The sequence below is a fragment of the Sapajus apella genome, unplaced genomic scaffold, assembly GCF_009761245.1.
Source record: "Sapajus apella isolate SASKATOON/1434 unplaced genomic scaffold, GSC_monkey_1.0 scaffold23, whole genome shotgun sequence".
Taxonomy (NCBI): domain Eukaryota; kingdom Metazoa; phylum Chordata; class Mammalia; order Primates; family Cebidae; genus Sapajus; species Sapajus apella.
The window spans coordinates 15,422,569-15,435,995 of NW_022436963.1; the positions used below are offsets into that span (position 1 = coordinate 15,422,569).

The following is a 13,427-nucleotide window of genomic DNA, read 5'->3' on the forward strand; positions in this document are numbered from 1 at the left end:
ACCCCGTCTTAGGCAGCGTCCAGATTCAGAAATGAGATTAAAGACATTCAAAATACTTTGAAGACTGGATGAACCCCAATGTAACATGATTGAGTGAAGGTGAAGTGATAGAGAACTCTGGAAAAACTTAGGAGTAAATAAGTTCCTTAGTGTGCTGAGATCCATCCTAAAGACTGAATTCTGAAGTCAACAGAGGCAGTGACTACTCTTTGGGAACACAGCTCTATATTTCCTGGACATCTTTTGTCACCTTTTATAATTGAAGCCTCCTGATAACTACTCAAAATTATTCCAATAATTCCTCAAATATAGAATGTGTTAGAATATCTTCTCACAAGGCAACTAATAATTTGATGGATGACTTAAGAACTTACCTATGTAGCAAGAAACTCCATTTCTAAAATAAATCAGTTAATATTAATTAACAGCCTACCAAATCGCTCCCATGCCACATAGTAGGTGATGTGGCTTGCTCTGAGGAAGGAGAATGAGTTAGTCCTTTCAGGACTTTCAATCCTCTTCAAAGCCCATAGAAGTCCAGGTAAAAAACGCATTCCTCTAATGTTAGCTTTGCATCTCCTCCTGGTGTTTAGATGTTGGACTTTTGAAGGTTTCATCAAGCAAAGGGGATTAACAGATGGACAGGAGTGAGGGAGAAACAGCTCTCCTGAATTATCTGCCTGGATACAGGAATGCTGCCTGCATTTTCCTCTGGCATCCTCCGCAATAAAACTACTGCATAGCCCAAAACAAACGCCAAGCAAACCAAGGGTAATGGGAAAATACTGAGTATACTTTCTGGCAATACAAAAATTAAATTTGGCACAATTCCTGAAAATCCTGCAGATTGTTCATTTTAGTCCAAACATGTTTCACTTGTTCATTTTTTTAGAGTAAATAAGCAAATCCAATAGAACTTTGTCAATGATGATCATTACCAAGCTATTACCCACTATGCTGATAACCGTATTTTTCATCCTGTATGTACTGAGCATGTTTCTTCAAAAGCACGTCTGTTGAATGTGCTAGAAACTTTGTTCCATTTAGATATTACCAGATAAAGGTGTCTGGCTCTACTTTTCCCCTAAACAAAAGCATTTTGAACACAATAACTGGCTTATTAAAATGAAATCGCTGAAGGCTTTTATTTAAGGTGTAACTCTGCAACAGGAAAGGTTTGGCAGCAACTTCGGTGTATGTCAGACAGATCGCAAGTGCTTTAGTCAGTGCGCAAATAAAGTCTACAAAGCAAAGCCTCGCCCAGCTGGAAAGATGAGGCGTGTTGGAAGGAACTGCACATTTGATAGCATTTCTGCCTGGGCAGAAAGATGGGGGCTGGAGAATCAATGACTGTATTTGGGAGAAAAGCGTACTAAAAGTAAGCTGATTTTTTAAAAATAAGTGTGCAAAATGCTTTATTTAGAGCAATGGTTCAAACTATAGCTTGCATCAGAATCAGCTGGAAGGCTTGTTAAAAGAGAAATTTCTAATTTAGTAGGCCTGGGGTGGGGACCTATAATTTGCATTTCTAACTCCTCTTCAGGTCCTGCTGTTAGTCCAGGGACCACACTTTGAGCTTTAGAACTATCTACTGTTTTCCATCAACAATCAACCTTATGCAGTTGCCAGGCCAATGGTAGGGTTCCCATTTTCTTTAAGAAATCTAGGAAGCCCAGAAAAGGAGAGAGAACTTGTTGAACCTCATCCAAAAATTTTTTTCTTTTTGAGACAGAGTCTCGCTCTGTCACCAGGCTGGAGTGCAGTGGTGCCATCCCAGCTCACTGCAACTTCCGTTTTCCGGTTTCAAGCAATTCTCCGGCCTCAGCCTCCCAAGTAGCTGGGACTACAGGCATGCACCAACACACCTGGCTAATTTTTTGTACTTTTAGTAGAGACGGGGTTTCACCATGTTGGCCAGGATGGTCTTGATCTCTTGACCTTGTGATTCGCCCGCCTCAGCCTCCCAAAGTGCTGGGATTACAGGCGTGAGACACCATGCCCAGCCGACCTTACCCAATTTTTCAAGTGTCTCCTTCCATATCTAGATATAAGATTCAGCAGGGGATTCCACCAGCTCTGGCAAGAACAAGAAATCCTAAGGGCAAAGTGCTCACATTTTTGGGTGACAACATTTTCCATATCAAAAGCATCCTTATTTTTTTTAGAGCAGGAACCCACAAAGAAGTTAGACTTTCTTGACCGATTTCAGAATCAATTGTTCTTTACCATCTAGATGGGGAGGGGAGTACAATCTTTTGGCTTCCCTGGGCCACACTGGAAGAAGAAGAACTGTCTTGGGCCACACATAAAATACACTAACACTAATGATAGCTGCTGAGCTTAAAAAAAATCCCCCCAAAAATCTCATGATGTTTTAAGAAAGTTTATGAATTTGTGTTGGGCTGCATTCAAAGCTGTCCCGGGTTGAATGGGGCCTGTGGAGCATGGGTTGGACAAGCGTGATCTGAATGAAGGAAGGGGTCAAAGAACTGTTGACTTATTGAGTGACCCTAAGGCTTGAAGTGTTTTAATATACAGTATTTCATAAAATTTTCCCACACCATGGAGGTGGGTATTTCACACTCAACAGACTGAATATCACATAAAAAGTGACAGAGCCACCTTTGAACGTGACTTCCCCATTCTCTCCTTCTGTTTTCCTTTATCAAGAAATAAAGAGACTGAAGAGACTGGCAGATGGATGGGAAAGAAGGAAGAAAAAAACCAAACCATCCCCAGATACAGTAGATTCCCAATAGGTCTGCATGGCTGACCACAGAAATGATGAACACATTTTCCTTTGGTATTCTTCAGGACATAACCAACACACATCTCCCAAATAAAGCCAAAATGAACTGACAATAAGTGAAAAATCTTCAAATTACACAGTCTTTCCACAACACCAGGGCATGATGGTATAAGGGAGTTTTGGCAGAGAACGTTTCCCACCTATATCTATTTTTTTTCTTCCTTAACAAGAATACCTCCATTTTACTGACAGCATCAATATACTCAGCTAAGAATGATATTTCTGCACCTCCTTAGTGGCTACATGTGGCCATATATATTCTGGCCAATGACATGGAAGGGTGTGATTTCTGGAAGAGCTCTTTTAAAGTAGGCCAGGCAATTGATAGCCAGGACCTTTTTTTTGCCCATTCCCCCATCTTTCCCCTTCTTGTCTAGAATATAAACGCAATGGCTAGACCTCCAGCAGCCACCTTGTGCCATGAAGTACCTTACAAATGGGAATGGAAGCTGTAACCTGAGGATAGCAGGACAGAAAGTTATGAGCCTGAACTTGAAAATTCTTTTATTTTTATACTATGGAGCCACCAGACCAACCCTGGATTGCCTCTGTCTGAACTTCTTTTATGAGTGAGAGAAATAAACTGTTTTTTTAATATACAGTCTGTGTTGCTAGGAATAAATGCAATTCCTAAATGATACAGCAGTGGATTTTCAAACAGTAGCATACTTTACAGTCATCTAAGGCCTTTTAAAAGATAACTGCCATTTTCATCCCTCTGGGCTGAAAAGGAGGCCAGAACTGTGCATTCTTAACAAACACCTGACACCACACCAGAAGAAACACTAGTTTAAGGAAAAGGCAAACACAACCACAAAGTAAAGGCCAACCCTCCTGAAGTGTAATGTTAGATATGAGCTGACACATTCAGAAGGTTTTATGAAAATCCAACTTAACCCAGGGACTAATTCGAATACTGCGCCTTTATTTCATGATTCCCCCTCACCTGCAGTTTGAGAAGCTTGGAATCTTGTTTAATCTACCTCAATTTGGGGAGGTAATATCTAAAATGCACCTGAGCATCTCAGAAGGCAGGTTGTACAGAGAAGGGAAAGATGTTGCCTGAATTTGCTGCACGTGGTGGTTTTTAAAAAAGTACACAGTGGTTCCCAAATGGGGACCTGGGGGACCATCGGGTAGCATTACAGCTGTGAGCAAATAGGGATGGGCTGCTCGTGAGGGTCCCTGTGTTCGTTTTGCATCTATTCACCAGAATTTCATTACCCAAGCAATAGGAGAAAAGTGCCATTAAGTGGCATTTAAGAGGTGAAATTGTACCAAGTTTGGCTCCTTCCCTTTTCTCCTGGAGCCCACATTATAATTTTAATTGGTTTACTCAGGAAGCAATTTAGAAAACAACAGTCTAATGCTTAATGCCTAAACAATGTCTCTATCATGTTAAACTCCCCTGGGATTAGGATCAAAATCAGAAATAAAAGCTCATTTGCAGTATTTTCAAAGAAGAATCTTTCAAAGATGCCTTTCTTTTGTTCATACTTGATGTCTAATTCAACAGCAATTCTTATTGAATGTAGGTTCAAAACATATGCAGAATCCAGTCATTTTCTACCACCCCTGAACGACCAGTCTAGCCATGACTTAAGTGCTTGCCTGAGCTATTGCTGCGGCTGCTGCTGGACCCAGCTTTCATCTTTGTGCCTCTGCAGTTGAGTCTCCATTTAGCAGCAATAACAACTCTATTGGAATATGAACGAGGGTGTGTCACTGCTCTGCTCAAAACCCTGGATGATCTGGGTGCAGCGGCTCATGCCTGTAATCCCTGCACATTTGGAGGCTGAGGCAGGATGATTGCCTGAGCCCAGCAATTTGAGACTGGCCTGGGAAACAGGTAGATCATGTTTCTCTACAAACATTAAAAAAAAAAAAAAAAGGCAGGCTGTGGTGGTGCACACCTGTGGTCCCAGCTACTCTGGAGGCTGAGCTGGGAGGATCGCTTGAGCCTGGGAGGTTGAGACTGCAGTGAGTGGCAGTTGTGCCATTGCACTCCAGCCTGGGTAACAGACATTCTATCTCAAAAGCAAAAAACCCCCCAAAAACTCAAAACCCCAAAAAACAACCTTGGACGATCTCCCATACCTCTATGATGCAAAGCCAGTCTTCACTGTAACACTATGACCCTGCCTCCTTATAATCTGGCTGACTGTGTCTCTTACCATATTCTTTTTGATCATATCTTTTGCTCACAACAACCTCCTTGCTGTTTGTGTCACCTCATGGTCTTTACACTAGCCATTCCCTCTGCCTGAAAGGTTCTTCCCTCAGGTATCTACATGGTGTCATCCTCTTTTCTTTCAGTCTTTGCTCAGTGGTCACCTTGGTTGCCTTCCCTGACTAGCCTAATAAATTAGCACCTCTATCCCCTATTCTCCAGCCTATTGCTTCTCAAATGGGGGTAACAATACCCTCCAAGAGATATTTTACAACATCTATATCTAAAGATGTTTTTTGTTATTTCAACTTGGGGAGGGGGCTGCTCTTGGCATATACAGTTGGTAGAGGCCAGGGACGCTGATAAACTTCCTACAAGGCATGGATCAGCCCCCACAGCAAATGATGATCCCCATCAAAATGCCAAGTGCTAAAATTGTTAAACTCTTAATCTGCTTTTTGTCAAAGAACTTATCAGTGCTGACAAATGATCTACTTGTTCATTGTCTTTCTCTTCCCTCCAGAATGTGAGTATTTGGGACTGCGTTTGCTATATACCCCCAGAAGAGGGTCTGGCATGTACTAGGTACTCAGTAAGTGTTTGTTGAATGGATGCATGCTGTATTCAAACCTTATCTTTCTAGCTGTCTGGCTTATTAGAGGATCTAGATGAACACATACAGCAAGAGAATACACAAGTGAGGTTTCAAGAGGAACTGGAGTAAAACTCATTAAGCTTCTCTTTCATTTCATCAAAGCACTTGCATTTTCACCAAAGATTAGTGCTGCCGGGTGGGTGGAAGAGATGCTAAGTATAGGATGTATGGAATAACTGTCAAGGTACTGTTTATTTCAGAGGAAGCGGCAAAAGCAACACCCATTTGTATTTGAAGCCAGAGAATTTCTTTCAAGTTGAGTTAACTTTGTTTGAACAAATTAAGGAAAATAATTATGTTATGCCCTAAGCCAGTACTATAATTCGGAATCACATGAGTTGCTTTGCTTCTGCGCCTGTTAGCTCTCGCGTGCCCACTCTTTCCAATCCTCTTAGTTTATTATTTAGAATATTAAACTTTAATGTTTAGTTAGAAAATACTTTCCGTTTAGTGTGGAGCATTATCTGACATTTATTTTATCTTGTCTCAAAGAAAAGGTTGCAGAAATAGAAGAACTTGGGGTCTGAACGTTTTCTACTCAAGCTACACTTTAACACTCCCTCATCCCGATTTTACCAAAACATCCTTTGCAGATTGTGTACACATTTGCATATATGCCCTATTAACAATTCCCCCAACAGTTGCTTAATTTTTTTGACAACAGTTTTTTCAGGATTGCCTTTTATTAAAAAAAACAGGATGGCAGTTTCCTATAGGGGTTATGTGTTTGGACTCTGGAGTCAGATTGTTTGGGTTCCAATACTGGATCTAACACCATCTGCATGTAGCTGGGCAAGTTACTTTATCTCTTGTAGAAAGTTAATATCTCCATCCGTAAAATGGGGACAATACTATCTATCATGAAGCATTAATAAGAGGCTCAAATGATACCGTGTAACTAGCACAGAGAGAGGCACAGGCTGAAGGCTCTAGATTTCTTGGCTTTGAAGCAGTCTAATGCATAATTCATAAATGTCTATGTTATAAACAGAACTGTATACCCGCTGTGATTCACATGTCAAATCCCTACCCCCTATATGTGATTATATTGGAAGGTAAGGCCTTTAAGGAGGTAATTAAGGTTAAATGAGATCATAAGACTGGGGTCCTTGTAAGAAGAGGAAGAGAGGAAGAGATAACCAGCATCATGCACAGAGAAAAGGCCATCTGCAAGCCAGGAAGAAAAAGCCTCAGCAGAAATCAACATTGCTAACACCTTGATCTTGAGCTTTTGGACTCCAGAACTGTGAGAAAATAAATTTCTGTTGTTTAAGCCATCTATTCTGTGGTATTCTTGTCTGTTATCTGTGACATATAAGCCGAAGGGACTGTTGAGTGCTTGTGGGGAAAGAACACACACATGAATAAGAAACCACTCCTAAGTGGAAAGAGGTTATATTTGGCAGAGGGTATAAGTATAAGTCAGCTACTGATTTGTAGCATTTGCCAGTTCCTACAGGGTATGTGATCCCAATATGATCACATTCAAGCTACCAATGTGATGCCACTGGATTTGGAACTGGGAAGAGATACACATAACATACCATGACACAGTACTCCCACCATACAGATATATGGGCAAAACCATCTCAAGAGCATAGGTAATAGTGGAATATGATAATGTAATTAGGAAGTGATAAATTTCAAGTATTTATCATCTTTTAAAATTATAATGCATTTAACTGTAAGTTTATATAACTAAATTTTCATAATGGCTGTATTTAACAACTGATTTACAAAATTCCTGAAAATGGACCAAATGGCTCTTGCAAGGCAGTATGAGGCTGGCTCTAGCACATCAATGTCAGAAGCTTAAATGGTCAGTATCCTTGGCAAATTCTCTTTTAAAAAGTAAAAAGACCAGTAGAAGGGCTGTAAAGGAGATTAAACAGCTAAAGAGCACTTCAAAGAGCATGATGACAACTTATCTGTTGCCCAACTCTGACTGTCTTGAACAGTCCCAGCAAATCACACATTAAGCCAAGTTGTCTATCTCAGCTGACACATACTTCAGAGTAGTCACAGCTCTTCTTGTCGCCAGTCTTTCCCAAATCCCCAGAATTTTGCCCTTTCTCTACACTACCCTCTTCTTTTCCCCCTTCCTATTTTCTTTCTAAACTCCCAGGCATAGTACAGAACTGATGAACACTCACAATTATTTATGTATTGGCAGGTGTTTTGTTTTCTCAAAGTAAAGACAATGTGAGTTAAACATCATGTAATTCCCCATGAAGAAGAAAAACAACAACAAAACCCCTACCCAAACCTTAATAAAACTCCTTTTTTATGCTAGCATGTTGTTATCAAACTGTGTTCTGGTAGGTCAGTGGTTCTTAATAGAGAAAAAAAGATTCTCCACTTTTGGGATAACTATTCCAGTATCAACTCATATTTACCTACAGCGTAGGAGAAAGAAAGAGCATTTGATGTTTAATATTTGAGTTCTAACAGTGACAAATTCTAAGTGTGCATCTTTGGCCAAGTTATCTACCTTCTCTGGGCTTCAGTGTCCTTATCTCTAGGACTAGATTAATTGTATTTATCTCATAGAGTTGTTGTGAGGATTGAAAGTGAGGAAAACGTGACTCCTGCATGCACTGAAGATGGTGGCTGTTGTGGGAAGGTTGTTCCTGGCTCCAGTTGCCTGACATGTGCATACTATCCCGTCTCTGCAGTCCTTAGGCCTGCGGCTTCTGAGGAAAAACATGCTTGAGAAACACATTGTGGTCTGGTTCTGGTCGAGCAGAATTCGCCTTTGGCACCAGTTGCTCATTTCATGCACTTGCTGTCACTCTATTTTAAAGGTACAGCCTTTGTCAATGGAGAGGTCAAAGATCAATGCCTTGATGATTATAAGGGGGAAATATCTGGTTCTTTTCTTTATCCTTTGGATTTCACCTTGTGTGTCCACAGCAATTTCCTGCTTTTAGTGATAAAAACAATGAACTTTACAAAGTGAACTGTGAAGTTGTTGCAGACTCAGTGGATTCCCACTTTAGCCATCTTGCCTGGATAAATGTACCAAGAAAGAATGGTGGTTTGGGCCACATGAACATCACATTTTTGTCAGATTTAACTAAACACATTTCCCAAGACTATGGTGTGCTATTAGAAGGTCATTGTCTTGCACTAGGAGGAGTCTTCGTAATTGATCCCCATGAAGTTATCAAGCATTTGAGTGTCAATGACCTACCAGTGGGCTAAAGCACTAAAGAGACCCTCTGCTTGGTGAAGGCATTCCAATTTGTAAAAAAAACCCATGGAGAAGTCTGCCCAGCAAACTGGACGCTGAAGCCTCCTACAATCAAGCCAGATCCAACTCTTTCCAAAGAATATTTTGAGAAGGTAAATCAGTAGATTACCCCATGTGTATCTGCACCCTCTCACCCCAGAGAGGAACCCCAGTTGGAACCCAATTTTAGCATTTCAAAGATGATTATTTGTAGAAGGCAAGGAACCTATTATGTACATATTCATAAATATTACTCTAAATGTTTTATTTTTGTAATACTGGCTAAGGTTTTTTAAACATGGTTAGTTGCTAGTATAAGGAATCCTTTATTGAAAATATCTTGAGGGCTAGCTAGTTAGCTTCTATAGAACACTAGTAAACCTATTTCTTAGATCATGTCTTCAATGAGAATACTCTTCTTTCTTAGCCTTACTTGAATCTTTGTCTACATCAAAGTGGTACAACAAGCATTGAAAGCTTCTGATCAAGGGTCTTGAAATTTTCTTCTTGAATTATTTTTATGAAACTGATTTTTTTTAAGTTAACAAGGATCACAGCTTTAAGTTCCCTTAGATTCATAGTTTTGCCATTTTGTTCATTACATCTACATACATTTCTAGATATTAATTGGTGTAACTGATTATATAGGATATTTAATGAATCCAGGAATTGCATTTTGAATTGTTATAATTATTTTCTTTGCTGAAGTGTTCAATATAAAATATAATAAAAATAAACACATTTTAAAATAAAGTAACAAAAGAATGACAATACACTGTGAACTATAAGGCTGTGTATAATCGTCAGATCAGTTTTATTATTATTAAAAATAACAACAAAACTAGAAACTAGAATTGCTTTGGGCTACTAGTAATCATGACCTGAGAATAGTGGTCCAGGACTGGGTTGGCATTTTATAAAAACTATGAAGCATCTAGTCTCTTCCTATCTTTCTGTACCCACCATCCCATGTTTTAGCGACATCTATTCTCAAAATTGCAAAATAGCTACTGGAGTCCCAACCAACACATTCATGTTCCGGGTAAGAAGGTGAGTAAGGTAAGAGGCAGTTGGATCAACGACATTTAAAGAGATTGACTAGAAGTTCTAATCTCCCATTTATAATCCCTTGGATAGGACTAGCTGCAAGGTAAGCTAGGAAACATAGTCCTCAGCAGGAAATACTGTTGCCCAGAATACGATCAGGTTCTGTTAGTCAGAAAGGAGGAGATGCTAATACTGGGTGACACCTAGCAATCTGTGTCTCCAAAGAATATCTGAATTTTGAGTTATCTCTACCTTATATGGAGTCCTTAGGAGTGTCCTACATGGTATCTTTTCTGCATGTTTTAAATCATTGTTTTTGATTCTGTACTTCACATATAACATAATTAGTCCGTTATCCCTCTCTATTATTAGTATTACTTTCACAGGGTTAGGCAAAGCCAGTTGGAATAGAATTTAGAAAGCAAACACAGAAGAAATTCTAGGACCAGTTCAAGTTTTCAAGTGTACAAAGTGATTCATAATGAAACACACTACAATCCAAAGAAAGAATTCTTTTTGCAAGAGACTGGAGCTTGCTGATCACAGGACGTTGTTGGAAACCTATTTTAAAATACAGGTGGCGTTTGTTTCAAGTCAGCTCATTTAAGGCAGTTTCATTTCTGCACATGAAATAAATGATTAATCACCAGAAAATATGAAAATCAAGGAACTCACTTATACATTACAAAGGATATGTTTCTTACTACCATGGCTGCTTTCAGCCTGAGTAACTTGCCTTGCCTACTAACTTTCAAATGAAACATGGAAACAATTGTGAGAATTTGGTCCTTCCTGTTCCAAAACATCAAAATATCAGTGAAGGTAATACCTTGGCCTGTGGGTTATAGATTGCATATAGTCATAAACCCCCCAAGGGATTATATCATGCCACAGAGAAACAGACAGGAAAGAAGGTTTGGTGTGGATGGGCTAGATTATGCCATAATATCTCAAACACCACCAAAATATCACTAGTTTCACACTGCAGTGTTTTTTAATTAAAATTTTTATTGTGATATGTGCAATGGTTAAAATGGCAAATCTTATACTACATAAATAATAATTGTCCATTTCTCCTCCCCTCAGCCCCTGGTAACCTCTAATTTACTGGCTGTCTCTATGAATGTGCCTAGTCTAGATACTTCACATACGTGGAATCATGCAACATTGGTCCTTTGCGTCTGCTTATTTTACCTAGTGTAAAGTTTCCAAGGCTAATTTCTGTTGTAGCTTGTGTCAGAACTTTGCTTGTGGCTACTATTTCACTGCATGTATATACCACATTTTGTTTATTCGTTTTATCTGTTGATAGAACTTGGGTTGTTTTTACCTTTTGACTACTGAGAATAATGCTTCAGTGAACATTGGTGTACAATTATATTTGAGTCTTTGTTTTCAAGTACATTGCATATATAACTAGGAGTGAAATTGCTAGATGATATAGTAATTCTGTTTACCTTTTAGAGGAACTGCCAAACAGTGTTCCAAAGTGGCTGTATCATTTTATATTCCCACCGGCAATACACAGAAATTCCAGTTTTTCCACATCCTTACCAACATTTATCTTCCAATTGTTAAAATTATAACCATCTTCGTAGGTGTGAAGCAGTATCTCACCGTGGTTTGGATTGGCATTATATTCATGACTAATGATGTTGGACATCTTTCCATGTGCTTATCAGCTGACTGTACATCACCTTTGGAAAAATGTTTACTGAAGTCCTTTGGTCATTTTTTAATTGAGCTGTCTTTTTGTTGAACTGTAGGGGTTCTTTATGTGTTCTGTATCTTAAACCCTTATCTATACGATGGTTTTTTGTCTCACACTGTATCCTCCTATAAGTAGGCAGAGACCCAGGTAATGGGGGCTCCATATGGAGATATGCCTACATCATGATGGCAGCAGAAAAAAGGAAGGCTGGAGCTGAACACTGGCAGTGAAAAGCTTTATTCTGGATATGATGCACCTGAGTTCTGTTCACATTTCATTGGTGAAAGCAAGTCTCATGGACATGCCTAACTTTAAAGGGACTGAGAAAGCACATTCCCCCTTTGTGCCTGGAAGAAGAGGGAATGAATCTTTTGTAAATAGCCTTAATCCCTGCCACAGCAGGGAAAGAATTGAGGACTATGTGAGCAGGATATTACATTTTGCAAAGGTAAATACAAGTGATTCTCTCTATTCATGGCAGTTATATACTACAAAGTCACAGCACTGAATTTCTGAATACTGAACATTCCTCCTAGGAGAAATATAGGGCTAGGTTCCTATGAGCCTCTGGTCCCAACATTGTTGTTAACCAATTAATCCGTAACCTTGTTTCATGTGTGTTTCTGTTTAAGGGCAACTTACTTAATATGTATTGTTGATTCATTAATATTGAACTCATGGCCAACAGCACTATAACTCATGCCTGAAGATTATCTAACATACATATGTGCTCTATAAAGCACATCACAGCCTTCTTGCTTTTAGAAATGCTAGATGGCACTTCACTATGCTTAGGGCTATTTTAAACAGTGAAATCACCAACACAAAGCATAAGATGCAAAAATGTGGCCCTAAATAGACTACTTGTTTATTCAGTTTGTGAGCTGGAGTGAGAGGGCATAGAGTTAGCTATTCTACCTCAGCTGGTCATGTATGTACTAGGCAACTCAAATTTTTTATCCCTCTGTGTACGCCTGTTAATGGCAGTGAATGTTGCAAGTATTGGTTTTGAGATTATAAGTAAAGTCTGCAAATGATGATGAGAGTACTCCTGCAAGTGTTGATTTTGGGGTTACAAATAAATCTTGGCAAGTAGGCATATTTACAAATACAAAATCATGAAAAGTGGGGATCAACGAAATTATAAACTATTTGATCACCAAGGAGTAAAGGGCTGAGCCAAGATTTAAATTTAGGTCTGACTTCAAAGCTCATTCTCTATCCATTTCACCCCACTGTCTCCACAAACTAGTCAAAGGATTACACTCTGTCCTATGTGTTCGATGAAGCAATGAGCAGTGCAGTCACAGTTCAGTCTTTGAGCTTGCAATTCCTGATAAAACCTTAAATACTAAATAGGCCAGAGTGGCTGCTTAATCGTGAAAGCCACATGAATCAGTTCGAACTCCAAAGAAGGCAAAAGTCAACTGCATTGTTGAGTAATGTGCATACTTTAAATGCTTTGAATGTTATGTGCATAAGTTATATAATGAGGATTATGGGAACTAACTCAGGCCTGGTGAATTTCTTTCCCCTTGGGTCTGTGCAAGAGAAGTTAATGTGCCCAGGTTCATCCCCAACAAAGGAAAGACTATGTGGTCCTTGAAGGGACTGCTCCAATTCCTGAGAGCTATTTTATGTATGTAGGTGTTTATTTATTTTGTGGTAAAATATATAGAATATAAAATTTATCATTTTTACCATTTTCAGCAGCATTAAATACATTCACATTGTTATGCAACTACAACCACTGTCCATCTCCAGAACTTCTTTCATCTTCCTATACTAAAACTCTGTACTCAT

General features: G+C 39.2%; 1 protein-coding gene and 1 pseudogene across 5 annotated transcripts in view; one reads left to right on the top strand and one right to left on the bottom strand.

Annotated features, from left to right (window-relative positions):
* Nucleotides 1-13,427, bottom strand: part of PRICKLE2 (prickle planar cell polarity protein 2) — a 365,346-nt gene that overhangs the window by 73,336 nt on the left and 278,583 nt on the right. The window lies entirely within an intron of this gene.
* LOC116559582 lies at nt 463-8,991 on the top strand (annotated as a pseudogene).